The sequence below is a fragment of the Cherax quadricarinatus genome, chromosome 46, assembly GCF_038502225.1.
Source record: "Cherax quadricarinatus isolate ZL_2023a chromosome 46, ASM3850222v1, whole genome shotgun sequence".
NCBI lineage: Eukaryota > Metazoa > Arthropoda > Malacostraca > Decapoda > Parastacidae > Cherax > Cherax quadricarinatus.
The window spans coordinates 17,763,824-17,785,956 of record NC_091337.1 but is presented as its reverse complement, the minus strand read 5'-3'; the positions used below and the strand labels follow the sequence as shown (position 1 = coordinate 17,785,956).

The 22,133-nt window shown below is 50.2% G+C and overlaps 1 protein-coding gene across 2 annotated transcripts in view; it reads left to right on the top strand.

Moving 5' to 3' along the window:
* The window catches only part of LOC128696708 (BMP-binding endothelial regulator protein), a 503,091-nt gene that overhangs the window by 252,494 nt on the left and 228,464 nt on the right, over positions 1-22,133 (top strand). The gene's annotated exons all lie outside the window — the stretch shown is intronic.

Genomic DNA, 22,133 nt, shown 5'->3' with positions numbered 1-22,133 from the left:
CATCACCCTCCACTCCACCTCCATCACCCTCCACTCCACCTCCATCTCTCTCCACTCCACCTCCATCACCCTCCACTCCACCTCCATCACCTTCCACTCCACCTCCATCCCCCTCCACTCCACCTCCATCTCTCTCCATTCCACCTCCATCATCCTCCACTCCACCTCCATCATCCTCCACTTCACCTCCATCACCCTCCACTCCACCTCCATCACTCTCCACTCCACCTCCATCCCTCCACTCCACCTCCATCACCCTCCACTCCACCTCCATCACCCTCCACTTCACCTCCATCACCCTCCACTTCACCTCCATCACCCTCCACTTCACCTCCATCACCCTCCACTCCACCTCCATCACCCTCCACTTCACCTCCATCACCCTCCACTTCACCTCCATCACCCTCCACTTCACCTCCATCACCCTCCACTCCACCTCCATCCCTCCACTCCACCTCCATCACCCTCCGCTCCACCTCCATCACCCTCCACTCCACCTCCATCACCCTCCACTCCACCTCCATCCCTCCACTCCACTTATATTACCCTCCACTCCACCTCCATCCCTCCACTCCACCTCCATCCCTCCTTTTCACCTACATCACCCTCCACTCCACCTCCATCACTCTCCACTCCAGTTCCATCCCTCCACTCCACCTCCATCCCTCCACTCCACCTATATTACACTCCACTCCACCTCCATCCCTCCACTCCACTTCCATCCCTCCACTCCACCTCCATCACCCTCCACTGCACCTCCATCACCCTCCACTCCACCTCCATCACTCTCCACTCCAGTTCCATCCCTCCACTCCACCTCCATCCCTCCACTCCACCTATATTACACTCCACTCCACCTCCATCCCTCCACTCCACCTCCATCCCTCCACTCCACCTCCATCACCCTCCACTCCACCTCCATCCTTCCACTCCACCTCCATCTCTCCACTTCACCTCCATCACCCTCCACTCCACTTCCATCCCTCCACTCCACCTCTATCACCCTCCACTCCACTTCCATCCCTCCACTCCACCTCCATCACTTTCCACTCCACTTCCATCTCTCCACTCCATCTCCATTACCCTCCACTCCACCTCCATCCCTCCACTCCACCTCCAACATCCTCCACTCCACCTCCATCCCTCCACTCCACCTCCATCACCCTCCACTCCACCTCCATCCCTGCCCTCCACCTCCATCACCCTCCACTCCACCTCCATCACCCTCCACTCCCCTTCCATCATCCTCCACTCCACCTCCATCCCTCCACTCCACCTCCATCACCCTCCACTCCACCTCCATCCCTGCACTCCACCTCCATCACCCTCCACTCCACCTCCATCACTCTCCACTCCACCTCATTCACCCTCCACTCCACCTCCATCACCCTCCACTCCACTTCCATCCCTCCACCTCCATCACCCTTCACTCCACCTCCATCCCTCCACTCCACCTCCATCACCCTCCACTCCACCTCCATCCCTCCACTCCACCTCCATCTCTCCACTTCACCTCCATCACCCTCCACACCACTTCCATCCCTCCACTCCACCTCCATCACCCTCCACTCCACTTCCATCCCTCCACTTCCATCCCTCCACTTCACCTCCATCACTCTCCACTCCACTTCCATCTCTCCACTCCATCTCCATCACCCTCCATTCCACCTCCATCCTTCCAATCCACGTCCAACATCCTCCACTCCACCTGCATCACCCTCCACTCCACCTCCATCACCCTCCACTCCACCTCCATCCCTCCACTCCACCTCCATCACCCTCCACTCCACCTCTATCCCTCCACTCCACCTCCATCTCTCCACTTCACCTCCATCACCCTCCACATCACTTCCATCCCTCCACTCCACCTCCATCACCCTCCACTCCACTTCCATCCCTCCACTTCACTTCCATCACTCTCCACTCCACTTCCATCTCTCCACTCCATCTCCATTACCCTCCACTCCACCTCCATCCTTCCACTCCACCTCCAACATCCTCCACTCCACCTCCATCACCCACCACTCCACCTCCATCACCCTCCACTCCACCTCCATCGTCCTCTACTCCACCTCCATCACCCTCCACTCCACCTCCATCATCCTCCACTCCACCTCCACTACCCTCCACTCCATCACCCTCTATTCCTCATCCATCACCCTTCAATCCACCTCCACCTCCTTCTATTCCACCTCCAGCACCCTCCAGGTGGAGAGGTTTCTCACTGGTGCTTCATACTCGAGGTTCTGGCTGTATCTTCTTAGGACGCTTGTTTGGTTTAATTGGTTTTCAGATGAAGGTGTTGAAGCATTTGTTGACTGTAGGTGTTAGTGCAGGTGTTGGTACAGATGTTAATACAGGTATTGATGAGTGCTGGTGTAGGTGTTGGTGCAGGTGTTGGTGTAGGTGTTGGTGTAAATGTTGAGTGCAGGTATTGGTGCAGGTGTTGATGCAGGTGTTGATGCAGGTGTTGAGTGCAGGTGTTGAGTGCAGGTGTTGATGCAGGTGTTGATGCAGGTGTTGATGCAGGTGTTGATGCAGGTGTTGATGCAGGTGTTGATGCAGGTGTTGATGCAGGTGTTGAGTGCAGGTGTTGAGTGCAGGTGTTGAGTGCAGGTGTTGAGTGCAGGTGTTGAGTGCAGGTGTTGAGTGCAGGTGTTGAGTGCAGGTGTTGAGTGCAGGTGTTGAGTGCAGGTGTTGATGCAGGTGTTGAGTGCAGGTGTTGAGTGCAGGTGTTGAGTGCAGGTGTTGAGTGCAGGTGTTGAGTGCAGGTGTTGAGCGCAGGTGTTGAGTGCAGGTGTTGAGTGCAGGTGTTGAGTGCAGGTGTTGAGTGCAGGTGTTGAGTGCAGGTGTTGAGCGCGGATGTGGTTCTTGTGGTGGTGTTGGTTAACAAGGTATATACACGCAGCTATACATATGTATCAGCTCATATTTATAAACTTACAAATGTGTTTTAGCATGTACGACGCCAGAGCACGTACACACACTCACACACACACACACACATACAGACACACACACACACACACACATACATACACACACACACACATACATACACACACACACACATACATACACACACACACACACACACACACACACACACACACACACACACACACACACACACACACACACACACACACACTCACACACACACACACACACACACACACACACACACACATGCATGCACATACACACACATACAAAAACACACACACACACACACACACACACACACACACACACACACACACACACACACACACACACACACACACACACACACACACACACACACACACACTAACCGACATGTGCCTAGGACAAAATGGTAACTAACACACACACACCTAGAAAGGAATGATCTCATCAACAGCAGCCAACATAGTTTCAAGGACGGGAAATCCTGTGTCACAAACCTACTGGAGTTCTATGACAAGGTGACAGCAGTAAGACAAGAGAGAGAGGGGTGGGTGGATTGCATCTTCTTGGACTGCAAGAAGGTGTTTGACACAGTTCCACACAAGAGATTAGTGCAAAAACTGGAGGACCAAGCAGGGATAACAGAGAAGGCACCGCAATGGATCAAGGAATACTTGTCAGGAAGACAGCAGCGAGTCATGGTACGTGGTGAGGTGTCAGAGTGGGCACCTGTGACCAGCGAGGTCCCACAGGGGTCAGTCCTAGGACCAGTGCTGTTTCTGGTATTTGTGAACGACATGACGGAAGGAATAAACTCCGAAGTGTCCCTGTTTGCAGATGACGTGAAGTTGATGAGAAGAATTCATTCGATCGAAGACCAGGCAGAACTACAAAGGGATCTGGACAGGCTGCAGACCTGGTCCAGCAATTGGCTCCTGGAGTTCAATCCCACCAAGGGCAAAGTCATGAAGATTGGGGAAGGGCAAAGAGGACCGCAGACGGAGTACAGTCTAGGGGGCCAGAGACTACAAACCTCACTCAAGGAAAAAAATCTTGGGGTGAGTATAACACCAGGCACATCTCCTGAAGCGCACATCAACCAAATAACTGCTGCAGCATATGGGCGCCTGGCAAACCTCAGAACAGCATTCCGACATCTTAATAAGGAATCATTCAGGACCCTGTACACCGTGTACGTTAGGCCCATATTGGAGTATGCGGCACCAGTTTGGAACCCACACCTAGCCAAGCACGTAAAGAAACTAGAGAAAGTGCAAAGGTTTGCAACAAGACTAGTCCCAGAGCTAAGAGGTATGTCCTACGAGGAGAGGTTAAGGGAAATCAACCTGACGACACTGGAGGACAGGAGAGATAGGGGGGACATGATAACGACTTACAAAATACTGAGAGGAATTGACAAGGTGGACAAAGAGAGGATGTTCCAGAGACTGGACACAGCAACACGGGGACACAGTTGGAAGCTGAAGACACAGATGAATCACAGGGATGTTAGGAAGTATTTCTTCAGCCACAGAGTAGTCAGGAAGTGGAATAGTTTAGGAAGCGATGTAGTGGAGGCAGGATCCATACATAGCTTTAAGCAGAGGCACGATAAAGCTCATGGTTCGGGGAGAGTGACCTAGTAGCGACCAGTGAAGAGGCGGGGCCAGGAGCTTGGGCTCGACCCCTGCAACCTCAACTAGGTGAGTACAACTAGGTAAGTACACACACACAAAACTGGTTACACGTTACAATCTGTTGCTAATTCCGTGGATCACCAGCGCCGCCTGGTTCCAGACTAGGCCTCCTAGCTGGTCTGATGAATAAGGGGGGGGGTTAGGTCTGTTTTAGAGTACGCAGCGCCACCGTGAGCCCACCTGACCATCTACGTTCACAGCTTTGAAATGATGCAGATATTGATAGTCACACAAAAGGAATTCATGAGAAAAATAAGGAAATAAAGACAGAGACAGGCAGACAGAGAGACAGGCAGACAGAGAGACAGGCAGACAGAGAGACAGGCAGAGAGACAGGCAGAGAGACAGGCAGACAGGCAGTTCACTGGAAAGCCTTTAAAATCCTACTGCTAATATTATCCTCGGAAATTTGAACCTAAATGCACAAATAAGTCGCACATAGGAGAGAGAAGCTTATGACGAGGTTCCGGTCCGACTCGGAACATTAACAAAGTCACTGTGACAGAAGAGAGTGAGTGAGCCAGTATATATAGGCGAGGGGGACAGGGACGGGATAAAGAGAGAAAGAAGGAAGTGGAGAAGTGATGGAGAAGAATGTGGAGAAGTATGTTGAAGATGGTTCTTCAGAGAAAGAGCCTAGACCTATGTGAAATCCAACAGGCCTTTTTAGTGCAGCTCCTCTGCACAAGGAAGGAGCAGTAGCACCAGCATCACACATAATGAAAGACTTTGGAAGATCACACAGTCTCTCAACCTCATGACCAACATGAGTCAACATGGATATTAAGATGTGAAGATCACACAGTCTCTCAACCTCATGACCAACATGAGTCAACATGGATATTAAGATGTGAAGATCACACAGTCTCTCAACCTCTAAATCATTTTCTTTACAAAATTACAGAGGCTGTGAGGGTAGTCTGAAACACAGAAGTAGTTCACCTCGACTTCTTAAAAATATTTGACAAACTCAGTAAGAGTGACGGATCATGAAGGTTAATATGTATAACAATTGAAAGAGGAAAATGGATATTTAATTTTCTTCTTTGCTTCAGAGAAACTAAACAGAACATAAGAACACAAGAAAGTCACCTGTTACATATCCCACTCATATTTTACCCCATTTATGGTGACCTGCTTCCTGTTGCTGAGCCATGACCTGCTTCCTGTTGCTGAGCCATGACCTGCTTCCTGTTGCTGAGCCATGACTCCGTCCATGACAGCACTGTTTTCCCAATGTTATGAGCTGCCACTTTCTTTATCAGCTATATTTTGCACCCCATACCCATCCTGTGGGTGGTAGTCACCCCATACCCATCCTGTGGGTGGTAGTCACCCCATACCCATCCTGTGGGTGGTAGTCACCCCATACCCATCCTGTGGGTGGTAGTCACCCCATACCCATCCTGTGGGTGGCAGTCACCCCATACCCATCCTGTGGGTGGTAGTCACCCCATACCCATCCTGTGGGTGGTAGTCACCCCATACCCATCCTGTGGGCGGTAGTCACCCTATACCCATCCTGTGGGCGGTAGTCAAAGCATTACAAAGGTACATAACGGGACCAGGGACTGGACCCCAAAGTTTTTATAGCAGAACAAGTTACAAAGGTAATGCATTATTTACATGTTTATATTAAGAAAGGAAGAACACTGCAGAGGGTCTACTGGCCCATAATAGGCAGGTTCTTCTCAAGCCCAAACCCACTAACAAAAATATTTGCCCAACCTATTTTCAATGCTACCCATGATAGGGTCGCACAAATTTGCACACTACCATAACAACGTACTGGAGTGAGAGATATGGGGGAAAGTGTTAAATAGACCCAGAGAAAAACAGGGGCGCCCTGGGCACAATAAGAGAACATCATGTCAACATCCGTGGTCCAAGATTATTCAACCTGCTACCAGCAAATATCACAAACACAGCTGGAACAAGTGTAGAAATCTTCAAGAGTAAACTGGACAAGTATCTTCGCCAGGTGATAGATCAACCAGGTTGTGATGGATATGTGGAGCAGCGGACCTCCAACAGCAACAACCTGATTGACCAGGCTAACACCAGACGAGCTTGTCCCATGACCGGGCTGCGAGAGTAGTAAGACTCTCGAAACTCATCAAAGGTATATGCCAGATCAACCAGGTCAAGATGGATACGTGGACCAGCGGGCCACCACCAACAACAGCCTGGCTGATCAGGCAGCCAACAGGAAAATCTGACCTCAGGTTGGGTCACAGCAGTATCACAGACGCCACAGTAAGGAGAGTTATGGCTCAGGTCGGATCACAGCAGTATCACAGGAGCCAGAGTAAGGAGAGTTGTGGCCTCAGGTCGGGTCACAGCAGTATCACAGGAGCCACAGTAAGGAGAGTTGTGGCCTCAGGTCGGGTCACAGCAGTATCACAGGAGCCACAGTTAGGGGAGCTGTGGCCTCAGGTCGGGTCACAGCAGTATCACAGGAGCCACAGTTAGGGGAGTTGTGGCCTCAGGTCGGGTCACAGCAGTATCACAGGAGCCACAGTTAGGGGAGCTGTGGCCTCAGGTCTGGTCACAGCAGTATCATAGGAACCACAGTAAGGAGAGTTGTGGCCTCAGGTCGGGTCACAGCAGTATCACAGGAGCCACAGTAAGGAGAGTTATGGCCTCAGGTCGGGTCACAGCAGTATCACAGGAGCCACAGTAAGGAGAGTTGTGGCCTCAGGTCGGGTCACAGCAGTATCACAGGAGCCACAGTAAGGAGAGTTGTGGCCTCAGGTCGGGTCACAGCAGCATCATAGGAGCCACAATAAGGAGAGTTGTGACCTCAGGTCGGGTCACAGCAGTATCACAGGAGCCACAGTTAGGGGAGTTGTGGCCTCAGGTAGGGTCACAGCAGTATCACAGGAGCCACAGTAAGGAGAGTTGTGGCCTCAGGTCGGGTCACAGCAGTATCACAGGAGCCACAGTAAGGAGAGTTGTGACCTCAGGTCGGGTCACAGTAGTATCACAGGAGCCACAGTAAGGAGAGTTGTGGCCTCAGGTCGGGTCACAGCAGTATCACAGGAGCCACAGTAAGGAGAGTTGTGGCCTCAGGTCGGGTCACAGCAGTATCACAGGAGCCACAGTAAGGAGAGTTATGGCCTCAGGTCGGGTCACAGCAGTATCACAGGAGCCACAGTAAGGAGAGTTGTGGCCTCAGGTCGGGTCACAGCAGTATCACAGGAGCCACAGTAAGGAGAGTTGTGGCCTCAGGTCGGGTCACAGCAGCATCATAGGAGCCACAATAAGGAGAGTTGTGACCTCAGGTAGGGTCACAGCAGTATCACAGGAGCCACAGTAAGGAGAGTTGTGGCCTCAGGTCGGGTCACAGCAGTATCACAGGAGCCACAATAAGGAGAGTTGTGACCTCAGGTCGGGTCACAGCAGTATCACAGGAGCCACAGTAAGGAGAGTTGTGGCCTCAGGTCGGGTCACAGCAGTATCACAGGAGCCACAGTAAGGAGAGTTGTGGCCTCAGGTCGGGTCACAGCAGTATCACAGGAGCCACAGTAAGGAGAGTTGTGGCCTCAGGTCGGGTCACAGCAGCATCATAGGAGCCACAATAAGGAGAGTTGTGACCTCAGGTAGGGTCACAGCAGTATCACAGGAGCCACAGTAAGGAGAGTTGTGGCCTCAGGTCGGGTCACAGCAGTATCACAGGAGCCACAATAAGGAGAGTTGTGACCTCAGGTCGGGTCACAGCAGTATCACAGGAGCCACAGTAAGGAGAGTTGTGGCCTCAGGTCGGGTCACAGCAGTATCACAGGAGCCACAGTAAGGAGAGTTGTGGCCTCAGGTCGGGTCACAGCAGTATCACAGGAGCCACAGTAAGGAGAGTTGTGGCCTCAGGTCGGGTCACAGCAGCATCATAGGAGCCACAATAAGGAGAGTTGTGACCTCAGGTAGGGTCACAGCAGTATCACAGGAGCCACAGTAAGGAGAGTTGTGGCCTCAGGTCGGGTCACAGCAGTATCACAGGAGCCACAATAAGGAGAGTTGTGGCCTCAGGTCGGGTCACAGCAGTATCACAGGAGCCACAGTTAAGGGAATTTTGCTCTACGAAGAGAGACTGGAGGAGGTCGGGGGAAGGGTTGAGTGCTCTGTTCACTGTATCCATGAAGTGACCTCGATACTTGGGAAAGGCTCTTGATTCAAGGAGTTGAAGCCATCCTGTCTCTTCCTCGGATCATATCTGATCAACATAGATGCACCTAGACTGTTCAACCTTCCCCCAGAAGATAACCAGAAACAGTCTTGATGCTACCTAACTTTCTGAATTTACGCATACAACTTATGATAATGTATTATTATTATTATTATTATTATTATTATTATTATTATTATTATTATTATTATTATTATTGTTGTTATTATTATTATTATTATTATTATTATTATTATTATTATTATTATTATTATTATTATTGTTATTATTATTATTATTATTATTATTATTATTATTATTATTATTATTTATTTTTATTATTGCTTTGGTGATTCGCTCAACCCCCGTCATTACATCATTGATATCATCCGGATATAAGAATTATTGTAGCAGGCCTCACTCTCTCTCTCCCTCTCTCTTTTTCCCTTGTCCCTCTCTCTCTGTCGCTCTCCCTCCCCCTCTCTCTCCCTTCCCCTCCTCTCTCTCTCTCCCCCTCTCTCTCTCCCCCTTCCCTTGCTCTCTCTCTCTCCCATCCCTTCCTCTCTCTCTCTCTCTCTCTCTCTCTCTCTCTCTCTCTCTGATCAGTTTAGCTTCTAGTTCCGTCTTGCTGCGCATCCCACCACTACTCATCCCATCCACTGCCTGCCATCCCTCCCTCCCTGTCTCTCTCTCTCTTTCTCCCTTTCTCCTCCTCCCCCTATCCCCACATACCTCACCTCTTTCTCCCTGCTCTCCTCCCCATATCCCTGCCCTCCTACCCTCTATCCCTGCCCTCTCCTCTAACCTCATAGCCCCAGTTTAGTCGGTGACGTGAGGGGCGTAGTATTTCCTTATCACTTACCTGTCCCTTCTCAGCTTTCTCTCTCTTTCTTTCTTTCTCTCTCTCTCTCTCTCTCTCTCTCTCTCTCTCTCTCTCTCTCTCTCTCTCTCTCTCTCTCTCTCTCTCTCTCTCTCTCTCTCTCTCTCTCTCTCTTAGAATCAGTAAAAACGAACGGAAATGTTTGCACATATAAATGTGGTCTAATACCTTCTGCATGATTAACCTACACGTTCTTCCTCATAGCTATGGAAAGTCTCCCGAAATGTCTCCCAAAATCAAGGTTGACACATCTACGGTATATGTATAGCGAGGATAACACCGCTTGTCTAGCAAGTGCGTAATTTATTACTGCTACGGCCAGTTAACATAGCTGGAACGCCCAGCAACAGAGCGCAGATAACAATGTACAATGATCACTGGCAGATATTACGTTACACAGAATAGATATCAGCCTATGTCTATCAGATGCAGTCAGTTATCACATGACAGGCTGTCTCAAACAAAGCTTGGATACAACAAACGTTAAGAGGAGAAAGCCCCTGGCTCAGGAGTGTTATAACTAGTCAGTTGCCAACAGGTGTGCACGCAAGGAGGTACTACACACCTCCACAAACACAGTCCAACTCAGCGTACCTACACGCGACACTTTCATCACACGGGAGGTGCAGCACCTTAACAGCCGAGTCCGGCTCATCACTACACACAAAACTGCGTCACACACAGGACGGACATAACCTTACCAAGCGTGAGATCCCTAAGTCCCATACAAATTGGAAACATCATAAATTTCTGATAAATTAGACAGTCCATCAATCTTGAAAATATTGATGGACTGGTTACATCGACTCCAGGCTGAGGGACTGACTACCTCAGACTCCTTGTGATCTTCACCACTCTTCTTGGTATTGGACTGATGAAGCCACTGTATGGCAAAACGTTTCCTCAATAAAGATACGCAAGTGTTGCACATGTGTCTAATTTATCAACTTGTCGGTTCTCTGAACCATTTATCTACATCATAAGTGTCTGTAATAAACATGTTGGAGGCGACCTTCACACACCACTACAAGGCTCCACTCTCAGCTCTGAATGAAATCTTAGGTCTGCACCTACGTAGCTCTGTAAATTAACATCTGACTCTCAATAATAACAATATATTGACATAGTCTCTCTAGACTCTCTCTGACTCTCAACTTAGAATATTCCAGTCACCCTTGTCTGAGGCGTTCTGAAGTACACTAGAGACCAAACTAAGCCATTTCAACGCCACTGGCAACATCCACAACGACACGGTAAAACAAGTCTGTAATCTTGCACACAGTGAAGGAAGATCCCATCTCCAGGAACAGACTCAACACAGGTAGTGTCCAACTCCGACAGATGTAACAAAGTCAAGAAAATTCAAAGGCAGGGAAGCGTCCTCTTCTAGGTCTTGAAGAGAGAGAAGCGTCAGAGACATGACACTAGAACCCAGAGCTAAAGAACAGTCACTTTCCTGGCCAGAGACGAAGCCAAGAAATCCACATTAATGAGAGAGCCGACAACATCGCCACGCAGAAACTGTTCCGCAGGACACTGAAAATCTAAGATGCGTTGCTACACATTAGATGCTATCATGAAAATCTCTGACTCTTATTCGTTGTGCAGAATCACGGTTCCACAGACAACGAAAATGACACAATTCCAACTGACTTAGAAGAAGCAGTCTGTCAGCCTCTCCTGCAGCTGACACCCCAAAGACACATGGCAGAGTTTCACTAGGGTGGGAAAGTAGGATTATATCCATAAATCCTCCAAAATAATCAGTGTCAGGGTTTGTGTGCGAATTGACCGGCGTATTGTATATATATATATATATATATATATATATATATATATATATATATATATATATATATATATATATATATATATATATATATATATATATATATATATATATATATATATATATATATATGCAATAAGATCACAGTAAACAGGTGATTTCAGAATATGCAAAACAACCACTCTGAAAGAATAGAGAAATTCCAAGCGCTTTCGTGACTACTCACATTATGTGAGTAGTCACGAAAGCGCTTGGAATTTCTCTATTCTTTCAGAGTGGTTGTTTTGCATATATATATATATATATATATATATATATATATATATATATATATATATATATATATATATATATATATATATATATATATATATACAAAACATATATATATATATATATATATACATATATATATATATATATATATATATATATATATATTATATATATATATATATATTTATATGGCTCCTACCTTCACAACCAGGGAAGATTCTTCCCCTCATCTCTCTCCTGCTGATCCTGGCTAACTGAGGTTCACACACAGGTCAGCTACTGGGAAAACTGGCTGGTTAATGGGATTTAAAGCCCATCAACTATACGAGAGCCATTAAGGCTGGTTGGAAGCTGTTCACTGCCACTCAACAATACATTAATCCCTGAAATGGCGATTAAATTCTCAGCGCACACAAACACTGGTTGTATACACCTCGTGGTGTACACATCCCTTGTCAGGAAAATCTATATATATCCTGGAACTGATAAGAATAATGCCATTGACATGTACTGTCTTCACTTAACCTGGCAGGTAGGTACACACCAGCAGCCAGCAGCCAGCAGCCAGCAGCCAGCAGCCAGCAGCCAGCAACCAGCAACCAGCAGCCAGCAGCCAGCAGCCAGCAGCCAGCAGCCAGCAGCCAGCAGCCAGCAGCCAGCAGCCAGCAACCAGCAGCCAGCAGCCAGCAGCCAGCAGCCAGCAACCAGCTGCCAGCAGCCAGCAGCCAGCAGCCAGCAACCAGCAGCCAGCAGCCAGCAGCCAGCAACCAGCAGCCAGCAGCCAGCAACCAGCAGCCAGCAGCCAGCAGCCAGCAGCCAGCTGCCAGCAGCCAGCAGCCAGCAGCCAGCAGCCAGCAGCCAGCAGCCAGCAACCAGCTGCCAGCAACCAGCAACCAGCAGCCAGCAACCAGCAGCCAGCAGCCAGCAGCCAGCAACCAGCAGCCAGCAGCCAGCAGCCAGCAGCCAGCAACCAGCTGCCAGCAACCAGCAACCAGCAGCCAGCAACCAGCAGCCAGCAGCCAGCAGCCAGCAACCAGCTGCCAGCAACCAGCAACCAGCAGCCAGCAACCAGCAGCCAGCAGCCAGCAGCCAGCAGCCAGCAGCCAGCAACCAGCTGCCAGCAACCAGCAGACAGCAGCCACCACCCCGCAGCCAGCAGCCAGCAGCCACCAGCCAGGAGCCAGGAGCCAGTAGCCAGCAGACAGCAGCCAGCAGCCAGCAGCCAGCAACCAGCTGCCAGCAGCCAGCAGCCAGCAGCCAGCAACCAGCAGCCAGCAGCCAGCAGCCAGCAACCAGCAACCAGCAGCCAGCAGCCAGCAACCAGCAGCCAGCAGCCAGCAGCCAGCAACCAGCAGCCAGCAGCCAGCAGCCAGCAACCAGCAGCCAGCAGCCAGCAGCCAGCAGCCAGCAGCCAGCTGCCAGCAGCCAGCAGCCAGCAGCCAGCAGCCAGCAGCCAGCAGCCAGCAACCAGCTGCCAGCAACCAGCAACCAGCAGCCAGCAACCAGCAGCCAGCAGCCAGCAGCCAGCAACCAGCAGCCAGCAGCCAGCAGCCAGCAGCCAGCAACCAGCTGCCAGCAACCAGCAACCAGCAGCCAGCAACCAGCAGCCAGCAGCCAGCAACCAGCTGCCAGCAACCAGCAACCAGCAGCCAGCAACCAGCAGCCAGCAGCCAGCAGCCAGCAGCCAGCAGCCAGCAACCAGCTGCCAGCAACCAGCAGCCAGCAGCCAGCAACCAGCAGCCAGCAGCCAGCAGCCAGCAGCCAGGAGCCAGGAGCCAGGAGCCAGCAGCCAGCAGCCAGCAGCCAGCAGCCAGCAACCAGCTGCCAGCAGCCAGCAGCCAGCAGCCAGCAACCAGCAGCCAGCAGCCAGCAGCCAGCAGCCAGCAGCCAGCAACCAGCAGCCAGCAGCCAGGAGCCAGCAGCCAGCAGCCAGCAGCCAGCAGCCAGGAGCCAGCAGCCAGCAGCCAGCAGCCAGCAGCCAGCAACCAGCAGCCAGCAGCCAGCAGCCAGCAACCAGCAGCCAGCAGCCAGCAGCCAGCAACCAGCAGCCAGCAGCCAGCAGCCAGCAACCAGCAGCCAGCAGCCAGCAACCAGCAACCAGCAGCCAGCAGCCAGCAACCAGCAGCCAGCAGCCAGCAGCCAGCAGCCAGCAACCAGCAGCCAGCAGCCAGCAGCCAGCAACCAGCAACCAGCAGCCAGCAGCCAGCAGCCAGCAACCAGCACCCAGCAACCAGCAGCCAGCAACCAGCAACCAGCAGCCAGCAGCCAGCAGCCAGCAGCCAGCAACCAGCAGCCAGCAGCCAGCAGCCAGCAGCCAGCAGCCAGCAGCCAGCAGCCAGCAGCCAGCAGCCAGCAACCAGCAGCCAGCAGCCAGCAGCCAGCAACCAGCAACCAGCAACCAGCAGCCAGCAGCCAGCAACCAGCAGCCAGCAGCCAGCAGCCAGCAGCCAGCAACCAGCAGCCAGCAGCCAGCAGCCAGCAGCCAGCAGCCAGCAGCCAGCAGCCAGCAGCCAGCAGCCAGCAACCAGCAGCCAGCAGACAGCAGCCAGCAGCCAGCAGCCAGCAGCCAGCAACCAGCAACCAGCAGCCAGCAGACAGCAGCCAGCAGCCAGCAGCCAGCAGCCAGCAGACAGCAGCCAGCAACCAGCAGCCAGCAGCCAGCAGCCAGCAGCCAGCAGCCAGCAACCAGCAACCAGCAGCCAGCAGCCAGCAACCAGCAGCCAGCAACCAGCAGCCAGCAGCCAGCAGCCAGCAGCCAGCAACCAGCAGCCAGCAGCCAGCAGCCAGCAACCAGCAGCCAGCAGCCAGCAGCCAGCAGCCAGCAACCAGCAGCCAGCAGCCAGCAGCCAGCAACCAGCAGCCAGCAGCCAGCAGCCAGCAACCAGCAACCAGCAGCCAGCAGCCAGCAGCCAGCAGCCAGCAACCAGCAGCCAGCAACCAGCAGCCAGCAGCCAGCAGCCAGCAACCAGCAGCCAGCAGCCAGCAGCCAGCAACCAGCAACCAGCAGCCAGCAGCCAGCAGCCAGCAACCAGCAACCAGCAGCCAGCAGCCAGCAGCCAGCAGCCAGCAACCAGCAGCCAGCAACCAGCAGCCAGCAGCCAGCAACCAGCAACCAGCAACCAGCAGCCAGCAGCCAGCAACCAGCAACCAGCAACCAGCAGCCAGCAGCCAGCAACCAGCAGCCAGCAGCCAGCAGCCAGCAACCAGCAGCCAGCAACCAGCAGCCAGCAACCAGCAGCCAGCAGCCAGCAACCAGCAGCCAGCAGCCAGCAGCCAGCAGCCAGCAACCAGCAACCAGCAGCCAGCAACCAGCAGCCAGCAGCCAGCAGCCAGCAACCAGCAGCCAGCAACCAGCAACCAGCAGCCAGCAGCCAGCAACCAGCAACCAGCAACCAGCAGCCAGCAGCCAGCAACCAGCAACCAGCAACCAGCAGCCAGCAGCCAGCAACCAGCAGCCAGCAGCCAGCAGCCAGCAACCAGCAGCCAGCAGCCAGCAGCCAGCAACCAGCAGCCAGCAACCAGCAGCCAGCAGCCAGCAGCCAGCAGCCAGCAACCAGCAACCAGCAACCAGCAGCCAGCAGCCAGCAACCAGCAGCCAGCAACCAGCAGCCAGCAGCCAGCAGCCAGCAGCCAGCAGCCAGCAGCCAGCAGACAGCAGCCAGCAGACAGCAGCCAGCAGCCAGCAGCCAGCAGCCAGCAGCCAGCAGCCAGCAGACAGCAGCCAGCAGCCAGCAGCCAGCAGCCAGCAGCCAGCAGCCAGCAGCCAGCAGCCAGCAACCAGCAGCCAGCAGCCAGCAGCCAGCAGCCAGCAACCAGCAGCCAGCAGCCAGCAGCCAGCAACCAGCAGCCAGCAACCAGCAGCCAGCAGCCAGCAGCCAGCAGCCAGCAGCCAGCAGACACACAATACAAGTATATCAAGAACAAAAACACACAATAATGTGACTGGAACAATACACAAATAACCCGCACATAGCAAAATTTATAGCGACGTTTCGGTCCGACTTGGACCATTTACAAGTCACAGACAGAAACGTTGTCAAGACTAAAACGCCGTCAAGACCGAAACTTTGTCAAGACCGAAGCGTCGTCAAGATTGAAACGTCAAGACCGAAACGTCGCCATAAGCTTCTCTCTCTCATGCACGGGTTATTTGTGTATACAAATATATACAAACTGATACCATACACAATAAGAAAATCCCAATAACATAATTGCTGGTTCCACTACACATAATTATACACAAAGACGAATTACATAACAGTCAATATTATACATTCCAACTGCAAATGATAATATGTATGCTAATAAAATAATCTCCCTAATACATATGTATGTATATATAGTATTTTATATATATATATATATATATATATATATATATATATATATATATATATATATATATATATATATATATATCTTTGATATACCTTTGAAGAGTTTCGAGAGTTTAACAACTTCTAGCCATAGGCCAGGCTCCTCTGGTGCTTGCCTGATCAACCAGATTGTTGCTTCTGGAGGCCTGTTTCCTCACTTATCCATCACAGCCTGGTTGATCTGCCACCTGGTGAAGATACTTGTCCATTTTCTTCTTGAAGGCTTCTACACTTGTTCCAGCCGTGTTTCTGATATCTTCTGGTAAGATGTTGAATAGTCTGGGACCCCGGATGTTGATACAGTGTTCCCTTATTGTCCCCACCGCACCCCTGCTCCTGACTAGGTTTATTTTACACTTCCTCCCATATCTCTCACTCCAGTATGTTGTTTTGGCAGTGTGTAGATTGGGGGCCAGGCCCTCCAGTACTTTCCAGGTATATATTATCATGTATCTCTCTCCTCCGCTCCATGTTCAAGACTTGCAGGCGTTCCCAGTAGTTTAGGTGCTTTACTGGCTCAGTGTGAGCCGTAAACGATCTCTGTATTTGTTCCAGCTCTGACATTTCTCCTGCTTTGAACGTGGCCGTCAACACTGAGCAATATTCTAAGTGAGGGAGCATTAGTGATTTGAAGAGTGTCACCATCGGCATTATTTCCCTTGTTTTGAAAGTTCTTAATACCCACCCCGTCATCTTCCTGGCTGTCGTGATCTTTGTCTTGTTATGGTCTTTAAAAGAAAGGTCAGCTGACATAATTATTCCCAGGTCTTTTAAGTGTTCCTTACGTTCTATTTGGTGACCCTCTTGAGTTATGTATATAGTGTTCCTTTTGAATTCTTCATTCTTTCCATACCTAAGCAGCTGGAACTTATCACCATTGAAAGTCATTTTGTTTTCCACTGCCCACTGGAAAACCCTGTTTATGTCTTCCTGTAATTTTTCAGTGTCCTCTACCGTACTGACTTTCATGCTTATTTTAGTGTCATCTGTAAATGATGATACAAAAGTGTGACGGATGTTTTTATCTATGTCTGCTATGAAGATGAGAAACAGCAGAGGAGCCAAGATAGTGCCTTGTGGCACTGAGCTTTTGACCTCGCTGATGCTGGATCTTGCCCTGTTCACTACTACATGTTGTGTTCTGTGTGTTTGGAACCCAAAAATCCATCTTCCATACCTTTCCCTTAATGCTCATGGCCTTCATTTTTTGTGCGCAATCACTCCATGATCGCATTTGTCAAACGCCTTTGCAAAATCTGTGTAAATCACATCTGCGTTTTGGTCTTCTAACGCCTCCGTAATTCTGTCATAGTGGTTCAGCAGTTGTGGCAGGCATGATCGTCCTGCTCTAAAACCATGTTGTTTCGGGTTATGCTAATATATATATATATATATATATATATATATATATATATATATATATATATATATATATATATATATATATATATATATATATATATATATATATATATATATATATATATATATATATATATATACAAACACTGCTCTCTGGCTGAAGGAGACTCGAACCTTAGGACAAGGTACACAGTGCTTTATCAACCTAGCTACACAGGTTCATTAACTTGGCGCCTAGCTCACGCTAGATGTTGATCCAAGACAGCCAGCTTTCAAGCAGGAAGCTTACAGCTTTTCATCTCTTCCCCTGCATGCATCAGCCTACTAGCTGGCTGCCTTGGATCAACGTCAAGCGTGAGCTACGCGCCAAGGTATTGGATCAATGTAGCTAGGTTGGTAAAGTACTGAGTATCTTTTTCCAAGGTTCGTAGGTTCGAGTCTCCTTCAGCCAAAGATCAGTGTTTGTGAATATTTCGCCTGCTCTTGCGAATTCCTAGCATTGTTAAAATCTCTAGTAGATGGGCTGTGGCGAGGCTTCTCTTTATGATGTCATTGACCTCCTCATCTCTGGCATACTTCCCTTCTGCTGTGTGACACGAGACCATGAAGTCCGAATTGATCAGCTGTTGCCCTGCCGCAAATACACCTATGTTCGGTGAGGGTGGGGGCGGCTAGGCGAAGAGCAACACCAATCCGAATGGCCTGTGGGTCGAGTCGAGTGCCCAGGGAGGAATTGGGAACAGCTAGAAGGAAATCTCCTGAGTGTGGTGCCTTCACTGCCAGGAGACGAGCTTTGTCTTTTCCTGAAACGTTGCTGAGCATTGTGTTGGCAATTTTTTCCATGATCGGTTTGTCCCAGTAGGACTGTTTGTGCTCTTTGGGAGGAGCTGGTCTACTGGAGGAGTCTGTAAGGGTGTCCCACCGAATCGCTGCTTCAGTAAACCTGGGGTCTTGAGCTCCTACCACGTCTCTCAAGCGTTCGGGAACTATCTTCTTGACTAATGCACTGGAAGCTAAACACGAAGACAGAAAAGCAGGTAAAGCAACATGCGTTGCTTTACGCACCCCTATACCTCCCAGTCGCACTGGGAGGGTTGCCTGATCCCATTGCTGATCCTCTAGTGACAGGTTCAGTGCCTTCTTTAAAGTTGATCTCAGGTGTGCGTCATATTCTTCGAGTGTTGGGTTGTCAAAATGGGTGCACACCTCAGGAAGTGAGTCTTGGTATAGTAAGACACCATGTGAGGAGATACAGAGCATCATGGGCATCAAGATCGCTTATTCTCTCCTCCATTCTCATCAGGTCATCATTCTCATCAGGGTGCCAACCTGGAAAGAGGGTGCTAGCCTGGAGAGGGAATGCCAGACTGGAGGGAGGGTGCCAGGCTGGAGGGATTGTGCCAGGTTGGAGCGAGGGTGCCAGCCTGGAGAGAGGGTGTCAGCCTGGAGGGAGGGTGCCAACCTGGAGCTAGGGTATCAGGCTGGAGGGAGAGTGCCAGCCTGGAGCTAGGATACCAGCCTGGAGGGAGGGTGTCAGCCTGGAGCTAGGGTGCCAGCCTGGAGGGAGGGGTGCCAGCCTAGAGCTAGGGTGCCAGCCTGGAGCTAAGGTGCCAACCTTGAGGGAGGGTGCCAGCCTGGAGGGAGGGTACTAGCAGGGTCTGGCAAGGTTCCAGTCACTTGTTTCCAGTGATGGTTCACCAGCCACTCTGCTGCTGCTGCTGCTGCTGCTGCTGCTGCTGCTGCTGCTGCTGCTGCTGCTGCTGCTGCTGCTGCTGCTGCTGCTGCTGCTCTCACAATATTGGCATCTCCCTCACCATTTGAACTAACAGCAACAACACCAGCAACAGCAACAACACCAGCAACAGCAACAACACCAGCAACAGCAACAACACCAGCAACAACAGCACTAACAACAGCAACAGTGGCAACAATAACAACAGCAACAGCAACAACAGCAACAAGAGCAGCAACACCAGCAACAACAGCAACAACACCAGCAACACCAGCAACAACAGCAACAACATCAGCAACAGCAACAACAGCAACATCAGCAACAACAGCAGCAACAGCAGCAACAGCAACAACAGAAACAACAACAACAAGACAAGAGAAAGTAGAAACAGTAGTTGAAGAATGTCAGTAGAGGTGATGTTTGATTCTAGTTACTCTCTTCTGCGTCTCTTCCCTAGTTTTCTTTCTGTCTCTGTCTGTCTCTGTCTGTCTGCCTCTGTCTGTCTGTCTGTCTGTCTGTCTGTCTGTCTCTCTCTCTCTCTCTCTCTCTCTCTCTCTCTGTCTCTCTATCTTTCTCTCTCTCTCTCTCTCTCTCTCTCTCTCTCTCTCTCTCTCTCTGTCTCTCTCTCTCTGTCTCTCTGTCTCTCTCTCTCTCTCTCTCTCTCTCTCTCTCTCTCTCTCTCTCTCTCTCTCTCTCTCTCTCTCTCTCTCTCTCTCTTTCTCTTTCTCTCTCTCTCTCTCTCCCTCCCTCCCCTCCACGGCTGCCTTCTTCAATACATCTTCCATTACACCTCTGTTTACCCTCCTCTGTCCCATTCATTCCTCCTGCTCCTCCTCCCACAGTCTCGCCAGCTACTCTAGTATTCATAGCTTAGCGAGACTCTTTGTTTAACTTTGCTGTACTCTACTCTGCTCTACTCTATTCTATTCTACTTTGCTCTACTCTGCTCCGCTACATCAGAGAGCTTCCCTCTTATACCGTCCCAGCTCAACCAGTCAGAGAGCTTCCCTCCCTCGCTGTTGCTCATTCAGCAGCTGGGTCACCCACCTGTCGCCTCACAGCTGGTATTTCAGAGTCAGGGTCGACAACTTGTTACCTCACAGGTGGTAATTATTACTTCTCTGCTATTATAAACCACCTGACTTGTTGACGTCCAACTGGGCTCCTCTTCTGACGTCATACCTGGCTGCCATTGACGTCACAGTCAATCAAGAGTCAGTCCCTAACGTAGTAAATGAGGGATCAGTCCCTCCGTCAGCTGTCTCAATCAACCTCCTCACAAACAATACATTTTTTAAACTGACTGTTACTAATGACTGATTGATCCTTGCGAGGCTCCTTCGTGAATAAGACTGAGTTCCTCTCTTGCATTTTACAAGCTAAGAGGTCTTATCTCTCCTCAGCTCACTTTACAAGCTAACTCTTCGTGGGGGAAGGGAGAGGAGGGGAGGGCAGAAGGGGGAAGGGGAAGAGAGGAAGTGGTAGTTTGTTACTGTATTCACTAGAAAATCAGGAAATATATGATTATCATCGTAACCATAATTTTTATAGGGGTGGAGAGGTAAGCCAGTGGAAGATCTCGGTCTGATGACCAAAAATTCCAGTTGTGGGTCATCGTATGACTAAGACCAGCGTCAGGAAACACTTGTTCAGTTTCCCGACAAATCTTACCTAATCTTCACTGAGTCCCAGGTCATGCTGACCGCTAAGTATACCTGGAGTAGTGTCTGGGGGGGGGGGAGGTCAGCGCCTCCGTGATCCAACGTATGCACCACAACCCCGCTGATCAGGAACCGCTCTGAGGAACCTGTCGAGTTCTCTCTTGAAGACGGTTAGAGGGTTGATGGTGATCAGCCTGAGGTGGTACACCTCAGAAGGCCTGTGAGGATGTCGTTCAGTATTTCAGCAGGAACAGCCTGCTTGGTCTCAGGTTTCTGCTTACCATGACTCCTAAATCCTGTATGGCCCTTGATCCACCTGGAGGCCTGGTCAAGGACCGGGCCGCGGGGACGTTGACCCCCCGGAACACCCTCCAGGTAGACTCCAGGTAGACTCCAGGTAGACTCCAGGTAGACTCAATAACTACGACAGCTTCCAAAATTCCGCTGCAGCAACTATTACTGAGAGAATTAGCAGGACCTGTGGTCGTGTGCTGTACACAGAGTAACGGAATTTTAGTAACCATATCTCCCTCGGTGAACACAACAACTAAAATACATATAGGAGAGAGCAGAGGGAACAAACAAGCTGAGAAAGATGTATTGAAACAAATTACTATGTTATAAAGCTAAGAATACACACATACATACATACTTGCATATATACATACATTTATAGTATATACATACATACATACATACATACATACATACATGCATCATTCATACGAACATAAATACATACGTGCACACATATATTCATACACACACACACACATATATACATACATACAAACATACATACATACATTCATACATACATACATACATACATACATACATACATACATACCTACATACATACATAAACAGTGCAGATTCATTGTAAAACGGCCTCTCGATACTTTACCACTACGTTATATACCTAACAATGCGTATTTCCTTTAACCCGTCAACAGTCAGCCGAATCATATCTCCAGCACTTGTATTGAGCAGCATCCACTCCCTGAAAGTTGGCCTAAGTTGGGTAGGCCTCAGCTGCATTACTGAAGATCAATAAATCAAAGAGACAACCAGGTCTGTGGTCTGGTGTGCTACAAAGAGTAGTCAACATTAAGCGTACTAGACCATGACAATACATTCCTACATGTCAGGTACATTAACATTACCATTAACGCCACGCAACATTAACGTAGAGGTGGTGAAATACAGTGAAAGACCCGGTGGTTGTGGAAAGTGGATTATTGTATGTTTGTAGAGTTATCTCTCA